Source organism: Nothoprocta perdicaria, unplaced genomic scaffold (genome assembly GCF_003342845.1).
Source record: "Nothoprocta perdicaria isolate Ctin4 unplaced genomic scaffold, notPer1 scaffold_25, whole genome shotgun sequence".
NCBI lineage: Eukaryota > Metazoa > Chordata > Aves > Tinamiformes > Tinamidae > Nothoprocta > Nothoprocta perdicaria.
Genome location: NW_020455477.1, coordinates 3,161,678 through 3,176,015, shown reverse-complemented (window position 1 = coordinate 3,176,015; position 14,338 = coordinate 3,161,678). Strand labels below are relative to the sequence as shown.

Genomic DNA, 14,338 nt, shown 5'->3' with positions numbered 1-14,338 from the left:
AGCACATCTCCCTTTCCCAGCCTCTTTCCATGAGGTGGCTGCTGGGCTTTCATTCAAATGCACAGCCAAAAAGAAAACTTCATCCACCTCAAGACACAATGCAAAATATTTTGTTGAAGAAAATCTCTACAAGAAAAAGCATCTTCCCATAAAACCTGAGGGGAGTGTTTAAATGCTTTACAAACATTTGAGAGATAAACTGGTTTTCTTCTCTACAAAGAGGAAACTAGTCCTGATACTTCCTTTGTGTGTCCTACACTCCACCAACTCCATGTCTTCATTTGTTGTTTCACTGCACTGGAATTTGAGTTATTTTAGAAAGATAAATATCAGTCCTAATGGTTTACAAATAAATGTACTGGTTAAATTAGATGCCCCAAAGACAAGACCGTCTTTGAACAGAGGTCTGACAGAAGATATCTAAGAGAAAATATCTACAGCTCAATCACTCCTGAAGGACAATTCCTGTACCCAGAGGTCAGTACACTCACCAGCTCTCTGCTACTTCAGAATTTCCTGAGAAAAACTCATAAACCCAGTAAAATAACTAAAACAGGCTCTGTGCAATAGATAATGACTCATGACCTTGGGAAACAGTTGGTGTCACAGTGGACCATTTCTATGGCTAAAGCTGGGCAGGGACTTTGCTGCGGGTGCTGCTCTGTGCTGCACATCCCATCTGCTCCCCGCAAGCTGGAGCTGCTCCAACAATATCACAGGGAGACTGGATGTACAAGAGCGCCCAAAATACACGTTGTATGCAAGAGAAATAAATATGAATGAACACAACTCTTTTCCTTTCCTCAATTAATATGATATTGGAATAAAGATTAAAAAATATTCTCCAATAACATAATTATGCAGCTACTGAGGGATATTACTTCCTGCACTTGTTAACCATGGTCATTAAGTGTCCAGATTGTATCTTTATGTTGCTGACTATTCAAAGGACCAGATAGGACTTTCTGGTCCCTCAGGATTAGACATCCAGCATAAGGAACATGACCCAAAGGGCATTAATACAGTGTACATACAGTTCTTTATAAATTACTGTGTAAGTACAGCTACTGTATAGGTATAGTACTTGAAGTATACCTATATAGGTAGGCATGCTACTTAAACATTTATGGAAATACCTGTAAGCTATAGGCATACCAAACTATCATAGACAGCACAGTTTTTCCAAAAACAAAAACATGAGAGCAGGGCGATGAAATTACGGAATGAAAAGCTCGAGTGCCAGGACTGGGACTCTCTTTCTGAAATGTAACAAATTTTGCTTGCTCATGTCTGACAGATAATTAGATACATGAATATAAAGATAGATAATGTTCTCTCTTGATAAAAACACTTACATAATAAGTAAGCTCCACTCAAATCTTATTGCCACGATCCGAGTCTCACGTAACTCGAAGCCAGCCCAGGACGCGGCCGCCCTGCACTCCGGGTTTTGCCAGCGATGAGAAAGAGGGATGTGCAGGGAGGAGGGCTCCACTCCCACATCTGAGGTGCATCTTCCTCTCTGGTGGTGCAGAGCGGCCCACGGGGCCTGTGCTCCCAGCCCGGGCACCTCCACGGAGCTGGGGTGTGAGTGTAGGCAGGATAAAGTCATGCTGCTTCCCTGTGCCGAGATGCACCTCAGGCAGCACTTCGCTGAAAGGTGCAATATGATTTTCACAAGAGTGTCCATGAAAATATGTGCTGCTAAAAATCCCAAAGTGGGAAAGTGAGCTTTGATATATCATACACGGCTCTATTACTAGTCACAAAGCGAAAAAAAAGGTCAAGCCCTTTCATTAATTTTTGAATTTTCTAGTGCTTTAATTGACCACCCGATCATTTCCTACTCTGGCCCCTTCCCCGAGAGAGTTTTTCTGTGAACATGCTGTTGAACTCTGACTTACACAAAGTCTTTTCCCCTGCTGCTCGGACGAGGGCTGCACATGGTGCTGTGCCCCACTCTGATGCTCTTCCTTTTGACACCTTTGCTGGTAGGTTCTTGGTTTAACTATTGCAAGTGCTGCTGATCTGTTTGAAGTGGCATTGGAAGCTCTGGGCAATAAGACAGACCCATGATTCAGGGTGTGGGGTTTTTTTTTTTCTCCTAACATGGTAGATTCATAGCTGTGGTGGTGAAATTGTTCAGGTTATGGCACTGAGGAACAGGCTGTTCTCTTCTGGTCTTTCTGAGTGTCTTCCCTCTCCTATCGATGGGCAGGAGGGCTCTTCTGACTCTTCTTTTACAGGAAGGGTTCAGAAAACCAAGTAATGTGCATGTGATCACAGATGTCATGTACAAACATCCTTTTCTTCATGACATCTGTGTAATTAAAACAAAAGCCCAGCAGCTGGTGTGAGACTGCAACAAAGTGATCTTAAACCAACAAAAATTAAAACGGAACAAAAACAGAGGCCACATTTGGAGGAAAACGATGAGCTAGGCCTCCCGTGCCTGCGAGCAAAGCTGTGTGTGAGCAGTGCAACCTGTGAGCAGTGCTGCATCTCGCTGAGCAGAGCCAAGCATGCGGGTTTGTTTGGGCAGGCCAAGAAGTGAAGAAGAAAGGCTCTCTGAAAGCCACTTACCATCCTCCGGGAGGAAAGGGTTCTCTCCCTCCCTCTTGCCTGCTCTGGGGCAGGAACTTCCAAACTCTCTTTCCCACTGAACCTCTTGAAGGCATCTTCTCTGATGCAGACGGGTCCCTGGATGTGGCCAGGGAAGACATTTCCACACAGGAGGCGAGAGATCCCGCTCCTGGGCGGGAGCCGTGTGCCACGTGGAGGCCGAGCTACGTAGCAACAGGTACTTCACGATGGGGCATCTGACGCTCCTAGCTCGGCACAGGGATACTCTTAGCTCACATTTGCAGAAGGAGAGTTGTCCAAGGCAGGAGTTCAGCAAGAAGCAGGTTTCAAAAGATGCCAGAAGCAATATCCTCATGCACTCGAAGCCAACAAGAATTTGCCCAATGACTTCATGGGTCCAAGAATTTGCCCACAGTTTATTCAAACAAATAGCAAGAAAAAAGCTCAAGCCTTTTAAAAAGCCTTCTGAAGAGAACCTGGAAAATTACCCTGGGCAGGTTTTCTCTTGCTAACCATTAGCTATAAGTAACGCACTGCAGCTGAATGCTGTTAATTCCAGAGGCTGGAAGAGCTAGTAAGTGAGGGCAAATCTACAGGCTACACCTGCAGTCGTCTCTTTCTCTTTGGCAAGGTACTCTGGAGTAGTATTGACATAGAAGACAGCATAATGTGGCCCAGTGAGCAGTCATTCCCACAGCTCCGTACTGCTAGTCAGTTAGTGTTAAGTCCAAACCAGCCATTGGTTATAGATGCAAAGGTGAAGGTGAGGAAGGTAGCAGCGTGCTGAGGAGGACTCCACGGTGAGCACGAGGGCAGCAGTGAAGGTGGGCGCAGGTCCTCAGCTCCGGAGGGCTCCGCGCCTTCCCAAGGACCTGTCGGAGGGGTGTCCGCAACCACCAAGCGATGCCCGCGTGTCCCCATACGGAATCACAGCCCAGGGAGGCACCGGGTGCTGGGCACCACCACAAACGGCCCGGGGGGGCTCTGACAGCCACAGATGCTGTGAAGAGACACAGACAGCTTCCCTGTTTTCCCCTGGGTAGCAGGGCATCCTCGCGGAAAGAGGCACACCCAAAACTGCACCAAAGGCCTCTGTTAAGCATAAGTGTTCTAGACTTTGATAGCTGCACTAGTACCCGTCTGATTGCCATATATAATATGCTGGAAGTGTAGGAAAACACACAACTTTCTGTTTCCTCAGGACTGTTTACTCTGCATTTCTAATGCAACACAAGCCACTATAGGGCACTTTTCTATTTTTGTCTGTATAGCAAATTCTCTAATGTTACTGGCACAGATTTGTAAATAAAAGTTTGCCAATAAAACCTGTGTTTCTTTGGCTGTTGCAAGAATAACGTAGGTGTTATTATCACATAGTTAGTTGTTAGTTGTTAACACCTTGGTGTTAGATTCTAGGTGACAACTGTTCTGAGCTCCTTTGGGAAAGGATTCCCCCTGTGCACCAGTCTTAATTCTAACTACCTAGTTTGCTGGGAAGCAACACTTTTTAACCTTACACTGTATATTTAATCCTAAAAAGTTCACTGACAACTGCTATTGCAATGTAAAACCTGCATATGCGTTGAATTTTAGTGCTATATCCTACTGCGACACAGAAATTGTTGTTTCATGATTTAATTTCCATTATGTTAAATTTCTAAACTTTTGGAAACATGTTTCCTTATAAACTGTTTTTTTTCTATTACAGTAAAAACAATAACCACAGCCCCTATAAAAACTGTTTTACTACTAAATGCAGATCCTGTAATTAAATGATGCAATATCCAAACAAAGTGCTGGATGCCTTTCTCCAGTGCAAGCCTCGCTACAGGGGTGACTGTCTGCACTGTTATTGCTTCCCTACCTTGAATCAAGTGACAAGAATCAGAATTCCAAGAATTCCAGAAGATTCAAGCTTACGAAAAATTAATAGTTATCCAAAAATTAAATTAGCAAATTGTTTGTAAACAATTTAGCATCTCTGATTCCAGCCCTCCAGCTTCGTTATTCATTGTTTCCAATTACTGGATGTCTAGTACTTTATACAGCATCAGCACTGCACGTAGGACTACACCTCAAAATTTTCACTTATTCTGAGGCTCCTGCTGAGGCTTTCCATAAAGCAAATCTTAATAATTTACCTTTCTTCATTCCAGTTTCATACTAGCCCTAGGTGCAGCAGAGGAGCCTCCCAACTTTGCATTACTGACATATTTGGATATATGTATTCTTATCTAAACTACTTTTTTACAGCAGACAGCTGTCTGAAATGTACTGCTTGACCGACTCTTACTTAACACTTCTTATAAAAGCTGGTATTTTTTAGAATAAGAGTTTGTAGAGCAGCTATTATTCAGGATGTTGTGCAAAGCTGTCTCATGCCTCTCACTTGAGCAGTGGATCATCACAAAGTGCATTCTTGGTGAGGCTACTCAGGAAGATTCAAAGCTTAAGCTTAGCTTTGCTAAGCCATAAACACAGAGCTCAGGCAACCCACCATGATACATCCTTTTGTTTACTGTAAAATAGAAAGCAAAATTCAGTATTGTGTTAGGTCAACTATGGGAGACAAAGGAAGAATACCCAAACTTGGCCAATGTTAAACGATGCAGAGCTTTCCTGCAAACACATTTCACAGTACAGCACCGGCTGAGTAACACTTGCCAGGTTTCAGACTTCTCTAAGGCTTCAGAAGGGGCTACTAAACCTGGCTGTCCGTGTTTCATTTGTGATGGTGCTTCTCTACTGCATGTGTCATGTAGCAGCTCTGAACTGGTTTGTCTTAAAACACTCACAAAGTTTGAGGCGATGCCTACAATGACCCCTCCAGCAAGCCCTGCCTATGAGTCGGTACCCCCAGCCACAGAATAAAACACCTGTGATTTGTGTTTCTTAATCTAAACCACGTTAATTGTATCCTAAAGCTCATATGCAGATGAACAGCCTGTCCCCCTTCTGCACGGGGGGTACACATAGCATTGGGGTACACATAGCACTCGGGGTGCAATTCAAGCTCAGGTTTCCAAAACTAAGATTTAAGTATCTATCTGAAAAGGAAGGGCTAAGCATGACTAAATATGACATGACAATGACAAAATATTCAACTTCACATTAATCTACTCACACACATTACCTGTAACATATGAAAAACTTGGCTAAGCAGCAAAGAAAAGTTGTTTTTCTCTGTCATGTTTGTGTAGATGCAGAAATCTAAGAGGAGGATATCATCTGATTGTTAATAATAATAAAAAGGGATAATGCTATTGTATTTTCTCATCTTCACTACTTTCTGTTTTGACCCTGTTGTAATTTATAAAATTGATGATTATAAACCCCAGAGTCTAAATGTCCTTTTCTACAGTGTTAAAAGGACATAGGCCTTAAAGACCCAACCCATGAGTACATTTGTATTATTTACCACTGACTTGAAAAGGCTTAAGTTCAGGCCACTGGCACATAAACACCAAGCTTGATTAATGAAATGTACTTTTTCCCCATCCTATTCTTTTTTTTGAGAAAAAACAGTCCTTGGACTTTTCATTTGCTGACTATGAAAGAAACAGGAATTTGTTGTCCTGTGTGAGGTAGAAATTTAATCCTGTAAATTTAAAGAAAAAAAATGAAAAGGATTTTTCATTATGTGATTTTATTTGGGGTGAAGGCTCTTCCTAACAGTGGCTTGGTCACGCTAAAATTTCCTTAGTGTTTCCTGTGTAAAAATGTGTCTTCTAACATTTTTCCTACTAGTTGCTGTCACTCTGCTGCAGCAGCTTACTATCCACAGCGACTCCTCTGGCTGGACAAGATGATAAGATCATAATATTAACATTAAAAGGAAGCAAATCCTCCACTCCTCCAAATAATGAGGTCTCACACAGAAACACATATGATTATAACAGAAGCTCCAGTTCAATGAAGAACCTAGATATTCTCAACTGGAAAAGATATATTAAATGGCCTCTTGATTTAGAGGGACACTTTGGTGCTTGAAGATAAGCCTATGCTCTGCCAGGTCAAGGTCAGGTGGCTGAGTCTACCTGCAGTTGTTTGCTGATTAGCTTTCCAAAGGGCTAACAAATGGTTGATAGCTGTTCTAATAAATGCTTAATCAATCCCTGTATATTTGCCATGTCCTACAAAGAGGTAATCTGAAACCAGCTCTGTAACATCCTTATAAAACAGACTCATAAAGTAGATATTTTCATGAGCTTCTAAGGCTCAGCTGCACTGGAGAGACTTGTCTTTCCAGACTGAAAGAGGCCCTTGTCCAGCCAGTATTTCTATGTGCAAGACTTTATGGACATGGGTCATCCCTCAGACTTATTGGAGCCCCTCTGGGAGCAGAGGTGGTGTTTGACGGAGGACAGCCCAGCTGGTTGAGGCCATATCTAAACCTACAGACAGCTGACCAGCATAAGACAGGAGGAAACCAAAGGGCAGACCATGGCCATTATCAAATATTTTTCAACCACAGAAAGCACTCCAGAGAAACACAAATATCTTCAGATTCAAGGCTATTAATATGTTTTTTTTGAAGAACAGGAAAATTTAAAATGACTAAAAATAACCATCTTTTAAAGTTTTCATTTAAAATACATGAGATTTTTATTTTCATTGTTTAACAAGACAAAATGAGAATAAAAGTAAGTTATCAAAAGTGAGTGCTGGCATTCATACTTCTTTTTATACTTGGCATACACATAATGTATATGAATAGCCACACATTTCTAGTGAAAAGACTATGAACAAACACACATACATATACATAGATATATAAACATACTATACATACATACATGAGTGAATATACATATTTATGTGCATACAGTATACAGACAAGATACTATACAGGTACAGTAAGTGCAATATACTGTATAAGGCTATACAAACATCGAGAGATTCTGGTGAAATGATGCCAACCACGAGAACAAAGCTTGAATGACTGGTGATTTAACACAGATGGTAGGAAAAAACCTTGCTGCTCTGTGTCGTGTTTTATGCATCAGGCACACACGGTTCGAACAGAGAACATGGTACAATACATTCAGTTCATATATAAAAAGGTAAGACAAGTGGGAGTGCATGGAGGTAACTGAAATGCGTATGAGCAGACAAACAAGGTTGTTCTACCTAGAATACACAGTGTTTGTGTTCATTTACAGAGAATGCCTATATATAAACCCATGCTTTCATGAATTCATGCCTTTTTTTATTTCTACTTTTTCCTTTAAGAATAATAGAAAATTCTTGCCCTGAGTTAAACATAAATACACACAGAAAAGGAAGGGAAAGAAAAGGAAATTGCATGCCTTTTTGTTTTTTCTTTTTTTTTCTTTTTTTTTTAAACCAAGGCACAATGTCTTCAGTAGTGGTTGCAACACCATTTGAACCCAACTTTGCGGTTGTTATTGTTCTGGTATTGCTTCCTTCTTAATGTGACTAAACTAATTGTTTGCACACAAAAAGTCTCAGAACAAGTCTTGAAGTGAATTTACAAGGTTTTGAAGAGAATAAGTAAATTATTTGAGAAATGTCTTAAAGGGAGAGTCCCTGAAGAGGAAGGGATGTCACCAAATGGAATTCCTTTACAGGCAAATTACTGATGTTTAGGCTGAAATTAGTAATATTTCTCTTAAACATAAATTATATTTTATTTGTTTCATTTTACTTTAACTGGTTAGTTACTTTTGGGGGGCAAGACCACATGGAAAGCTGCAACAGCAGCTAAAATGAGCTAAAAATTGCACGTAATGCTCAGCTCCTTGCTGCGAGCAGCCAGGGCAGCGATCCTGGGCATCCAGGGTCCCACAGGTGCCACAGAGGCCTTCTCCTGTCCCCCATCCCACCCAGGGCTCCTGCCCGCTTGCTGACGCCATGGGACACCAGGCACATTTCCATGGCACAAAGGACCTCACTGGGAAGTACGGGATGGGACCGGCACTCAGACTGCGTGTCCCAGTGCAGGCTGCAGTGACGTGCAAGCGGTGTCACCGCGGGCACAGCACCACGGCCAGCAGCTCCAGCTGCTTCCCTGAGGCTGCTGTTTCCAGGTGTCCACCTCGGAGGTGTCAACCCCCTCATGGACAGCCCCTACCCAAGCCCCTGGGTCTGAGCCCTGTCCAGGGCACGCTCAGGAGCACCAGGAGCAGGGCCTCCTTCCCTTCGCAGCTCGCTCTGCCTTGTTTCCTCGCTAATTCCTTTCCTTTCTCTCCACAAAAGGGAGGCCGTGCCTTCCTCCTGGAGGCCTTCGCAGGCCTCACGGCCTCTCCGGAGGCAGCAGCAGCCGCCGGGGCCTCTTCCCACCCATTTCTCTGTGAAGCGAGGGCTGTTTTCCAAAGCGCTGGAGCACACTGCCCCGCTCTGCCAAACACGGGCGCACAACCTCCTGGAGTCTGTCCATGCCCGTCCACTTCCTTGTAAAAGAATAATGTTTGCTCCTAGATCTCAGAAACAGCCATGTAAAGATGGTCAAGAGCTATTTGAGAGGAAGGGAGAAGCCCCACAAACACTGCATTCCTTCTCTATCAAAATATTATTGTATTTGCAGTTTCAGCTATCTCCGGGAGGGCACAGACATCCTCTGCACTCTTCTGTCAAGCTTACAAAACTCACCGGAAAACAAGAGATGAGCAAAAGGGCAGGAAACCTTCCCTCCTACTTTTCATTACACCTAAACAGCGGCAGTCAAGCTCATTCCTGAGGGATGAGGAAAGGGATAAAGAAAGGATATAGGCCTAGTTTCCAGAGACGGCAAGATCTGATCGCTCCATTCCCTACACCTGATATTTGCTTTCTATGGAATTACTTTCCCTCCAGCTGACCTACTTTTGCTGTTCCCCCGTCACACGTGTCCTTGGTGCCTAAGCCTAGCCCTTCTTCGCACGTGTCCTGCAAGGCCACCAGGAGCAGTGTCTCCTCTGGAGACAGGCGTTGCTCCGTGCACCCAGAGATCAGCGCACGCTTGTCCCATCGGTCTGACAGCTGTTTGTTCCCGTACGGCCAAGCGACGAGGGCCATCGAACTAAGCAGGGGCTGTAGCATCGCTGGCGGCCACAGGCCAGCTCAGATGCCCCAGGCCTGGCTTTGCCCACACTGTGACCTAGGCAAAGCTCCTCTTCACACAGTGAGGGCCTCCACATACGGACTCTCCCATGCTCCCAAACCAGCCATGGCAAAGCAAGCCCCAAGCCCCAGCAATGCAGTGACCTGCTTCTGCTGCATGACGAGACCAGCTGAATGCTGAGGAAGAAATTCTGGGACAGCAGCAGCAGGGCTGCCTGCCAGCAGAAGACAGCCTTGACACATTTGCTGCTTGTGCCAATCAGGCAGGAATGCCTTAGAGGTGAGGGATGATGGATGGGGAAATTCCATCCACTTCACGGTTTGCGTTTGCATTTTCCTTCTTTCTTTCCTTCTTTCTTTCCTTCTTTCTTTCCTTCTTTCTTTCCTTCTTTCTTTCCTTCTTTCTTTTTTCTAAATAAGTGTTCTCTGTTTGCAGTTCATATATTTAGAAACAATTTGCACTGCTTTGGACCCATGCACTGATTATGTAAGAGCAGATTCAAGCTGAAACACCACATAATGCAATGTGGAGCCTTCCCTAATGCATTAAAATTCTTGTTGCTCTCGTCCAAAACGTTGACAGTGTATTTAGCTGGACTGACGACAGCAGTATTTTGCCTTCATATGTGCAAAATATTTGTCCTTGCAGGAAAAAAAAAAATACCAAGAGCTATGTAAAGTAATCCAATTGCTCCCTCTCGTGGATACCGAGTTCTGCTGCACATAGTGAAGGCCTGGAAGCACACTCAAAAATCCAACAGCTCATGTTCTCCGGATATTTCAGCAGTGCAAGCTTCTTTAGTTTCAAAGATCTTTAGTTTTAAGTAAGTGTTTGTGACACATCTCAGCTCTGCTTAAGCCTCAGTGCTTTTTTCCAGGTGGAGGCAATCGGAGCGATGACTTGGCTCTCACTGTTTTATGAACACTCATCCTGAGCGGGAGGACCAAGTCCTGTGGCTATGCCCTTGATCTCCTGACCCTTCCTCTCCTTGCTGAACAGCAGTGGAGCCCAAAGGAGAGGTGCAGAGTGCCTCACCTCTCCCACGTAATGTGGTTGCAAGTCCTCCGGGATGGAGCAGAGCCTGCAGCAAAGGTCTCGCAGGAGCTGGGCAGGTCCCGCAGCCACTGGGCTCCCGCACAGAACTCTGCACATGTGGTTGAGGGCAACATTAGCAGTCTCAGAAGCTACAGACCTGATACCAAGTGTATGTAAATGCTTAGTAGGTCTTTTTGTCTCCCCGTGCTTCAGTAGACTCACATTGACATTGAGTCTACATTGATTTTACAATTATTTTACGTGCTTACTTGATGAGAACTGAATTGTTCACTTAATACGGGGCCCCCTCACTTGCAGATATATATATCCAATTTCACAAGCCATTTGCAAAACCAATATCAACTAAATTCAGGTCAAGTCTGCATTCATTTGCTCTCTCCTACACAGATGTCAAGGACTTCTCCACTGGACCCGAGAGGGGTGTTTACATCATTTTTTTTTTTTTTTTTTTTTAATAAATAAGATCTTCAGACTACTACAAATATTACTGTGGCAGGTTCGATGGGCCAACAGTCTGGCCTGTCTAAGTGGTTTTTGGATCTAGCAACTATTACAAGCCTTATTAATGGAAATAGTGAAACAGAAGGAGCAGTTAAAGCCTTCAAGAGAGTAGTTTTATAGGCAAAAATAGAAGCTACCATCCAAAGCAATAAATGGTGCATAGAAAATCCAGACCAAAACCCCATGAGGCTTCTGATTACAGAGCAAGAGGCTAAAAGACTGTTTCCCACACTGTGAGCGTATATTTAAATGAAGAAAAGAGATCAAGTATCAAAGAGGGAACAACCACGATCTCGGCTCTAGGAGGGTAGAGGTCTCGGAGGCACAGCACTGGCTGAAGGGGAAGACTTCTGCATCCTGATAGAAGAAGAAAATGATCATTACCATCCCATGAATTGTTCCACCTTTTTTCTATTCTGTTTCTAAAATAAACAGAGGACTTTAAAAGCTTCTAGAAATGAGAGGAAAGACAGTTGAAAAGGAGACACACCAGAGTGGCAGTAGTTCGATTCTCCTTTTGAATTGGGATTTGGGATTTCTCCATCTGAGATCTTTACCCGCCAGCCATTGGGGCTCTTTTTTCCCCTCGGACCCAGCAGATGTGACTGAAGTTGGTCCTCTCATTGCACCCCCTTCTGCTCTGCTAGACGATAAAATCAGAATCAGTAAGTGTTGATACCAGCTTCCTCTTGTTGTCCCTGGAGGAACGCACCCAGCAAGGACTCGCAGGAGCGAGCGATAACACTGGTGAGCCTAGGAAGCAGATACTACTTCTCTTACTAGCACACATTTTTTTTTCCTATTACTGTTTCCAAAATAGTCTGACAGGATGAAAGAATACTTCAGAGCTCTCCACCTACCTGCAATTATGATATTTCTTTCATGTAACGGAAGTTAAAAAAGGGCTGCTGTGATCAGATATGGAACAGCATGGTCTTGATTTATACATGCTCCTTTTTCAGCAGCAGAATTCATTAACTGGGGCAGGCAGGAGCCCAGCCCTGCTAAGATGCCTTGTAAGATGCCTCATAATAGAAGGAGGTTACAGGCTGCCCTGGAACTTTTGTACAATATTGTGGGGGAAAACTGCCACTTTGTGCTGAGAGTACCCAAAGAGCACAGATGCACAGTTAGTGTTCGCAGAGCAATGCAGAGCCCACGCGCTTTCTGACGCACCATCACCAACTGAAGCATGATAACGTCAATTCATTGGGAAAGTATTTTGTCTGGATGCCTATAGCCTAACAGCAACAACATACCCTTCTTGCATTCATGTGTTACAGGGTGAGCACAACGCTTGCAAAGTCTGCAAGGCCTGCAGCCTGCTTTGCACACACCTGAGGCCAGACACACTAAGAAGGGGGCCTGTGAATCTCGTTCGCCCACTACAGGACTATTCATGCACTTAAGCATGAGGCAAATGCTTAGTGGAGCTGCTGAGGAGCACTCCATCCCCTCCAGGATCGAATCTAAAATTTCTATTAAGTTCTGTAAAATTTCTATTAAAGCTCTATGTACTTTAATATGCATCCAGTAGAAACCGATGCTACAGACCTTGCAGGGTGAGTATGAATAGGTTTAAATTTACACTACACAGCAAAGGAAATGTGAAGATCTGTTTTCTCTTTGATAGCAAAAGCTCAAGAGTCTCTAACGTGTGCAGATCAGGAGTGATCCCCACGAGCTTTGGGCACCCAACACAAATGGCTACATCAGGAGCACTGCCTTCCAAATCCTGCAAGGCAACAGCCCTGCAGCTCTAAAGGGTGCCTGAGGTTTTGGATAGACTGCATCACCTCTGAGGGACCTCTCCATATAGTCCATTGGCAAACTATATCATAACCCTCATGTAGACATCTCAGATATAGGTAAGACAAGCCTAGGCTAAAGAATACACCCAGCTTTTCTTAAAGAGCCTGCTTGCTTCTTTAGATGCCAAAATATGAATTAAAGGCCCCAAGTGATATTTAAACCTCTAGCCATCAAAGATACATAACCCAAAGAAATTATTGATGATTCACTTCACTTGGTGCAAACCAATAAATAAGTGGTCAAGCTCATCCTGTGAGCAGTACAGGCTTTCCTCTTCACTATTCTGCACTGAGATGGTCATAAAATCAGTGACAATTTTCTCAGCTGTGGAAGGTAATGGCTAGACTGTATATCCCTCGGGCCTGTCTATATTACATGCCTTCTATCTTGTACTCACTGATGTGGTGCTACGAGGGAAGAAAAATGTGGCCTCAACTTGCTATAGGCTCAGGGAAGCAACCATATAACAGATACCAGGAAAGTAATGAACAGAGCTATATTTTTTGAAGAAAAAAACAAGTTCAGTGTGATTCTGATATATTTTCTAGCTTTCTCCTCATTCCTGTCATAAATGCAAGTTGAAGCTCCCTAATTCATAGCTGTCTGTGTATCTTTATTCCCTGGCCTGAGTTACTCCTCCTAATCTCACCATTGCTTTTGGATTCCACTTTGATCATCACTGGAAACTGTAAATCTTTTGTCCTTGCTTAAACTGGAGCTAGATATCACAGCTCAGTCCTCGCCACGAGACACCAGGCCTCCCGAGGCTGCAGACCTGCCAGGAGAAGGAACACCCCGTGAGGAGACCACAGCAGAGGCACAGCCCCACCAGCTCCCACGGAGAGCAGCAACGACCTGCCGGAGCAGCAAGGGGCTGCCCTTCAGCACAGAAGGTAGGAGGTTTGGTGGAAATTTGCCCTGAATTAGGCGCCACTTTGCAGAAAAGTTGAAATATTGCATTGCTGAAATATAGCAGGAGTTTCATTTTTAAAGGGCGTATTTTCCTTTAGATACAGGATTTTCTTTATAGATATGCACTGCTGTACTGTTATAATCCTATGCTTTAACACAAGTAGTTTTCCAATAGTTGTCTGCATCATTTTGTCATTGTCAAACATTATTTTGCAAAATTCATTTATACCAAAAAATCCAGAGCTTGTTATATTGGATCCTTTTTTTTTTCCTTTTTTTTTTTTTTTTTTTTTTTCTTTTAGAAACCAATAGATATCTTTTGTGTTAGAAGACTGTTAAGCAGAAGCCTGGCAAACCTAGAGACAATATTTTACGTACCACTGAGAAGAGTTTGGCCCTCAAAATTCCTTA

At 43.5% G+C, this 14,338-nt stretch overlaps 1 long non-coding RNA gene across 1 annotated transcript; it reads right to left on the bottom strand.

Annotated features, from left to right (window-relative positions):
- Positions 1-2,130: 2,130 nt before the first annotated feature.
- LOC112947891 lies at positions 2,131-3,056 on the bottom strand. Its single transcript, XR_003249492.1, has 2 exons — positions 2,584-3,056; positions 2,131-2,320 (listed from the first exon to the last, which is right to left on the bottom strand). It is a non-coding gene; the product is annotated as an uncharacterized LOC112947891 (long non-coding RNA).
- Between the last annotated feature and the right edge of the window lie 11,282 nt (positions 3,057-14,338).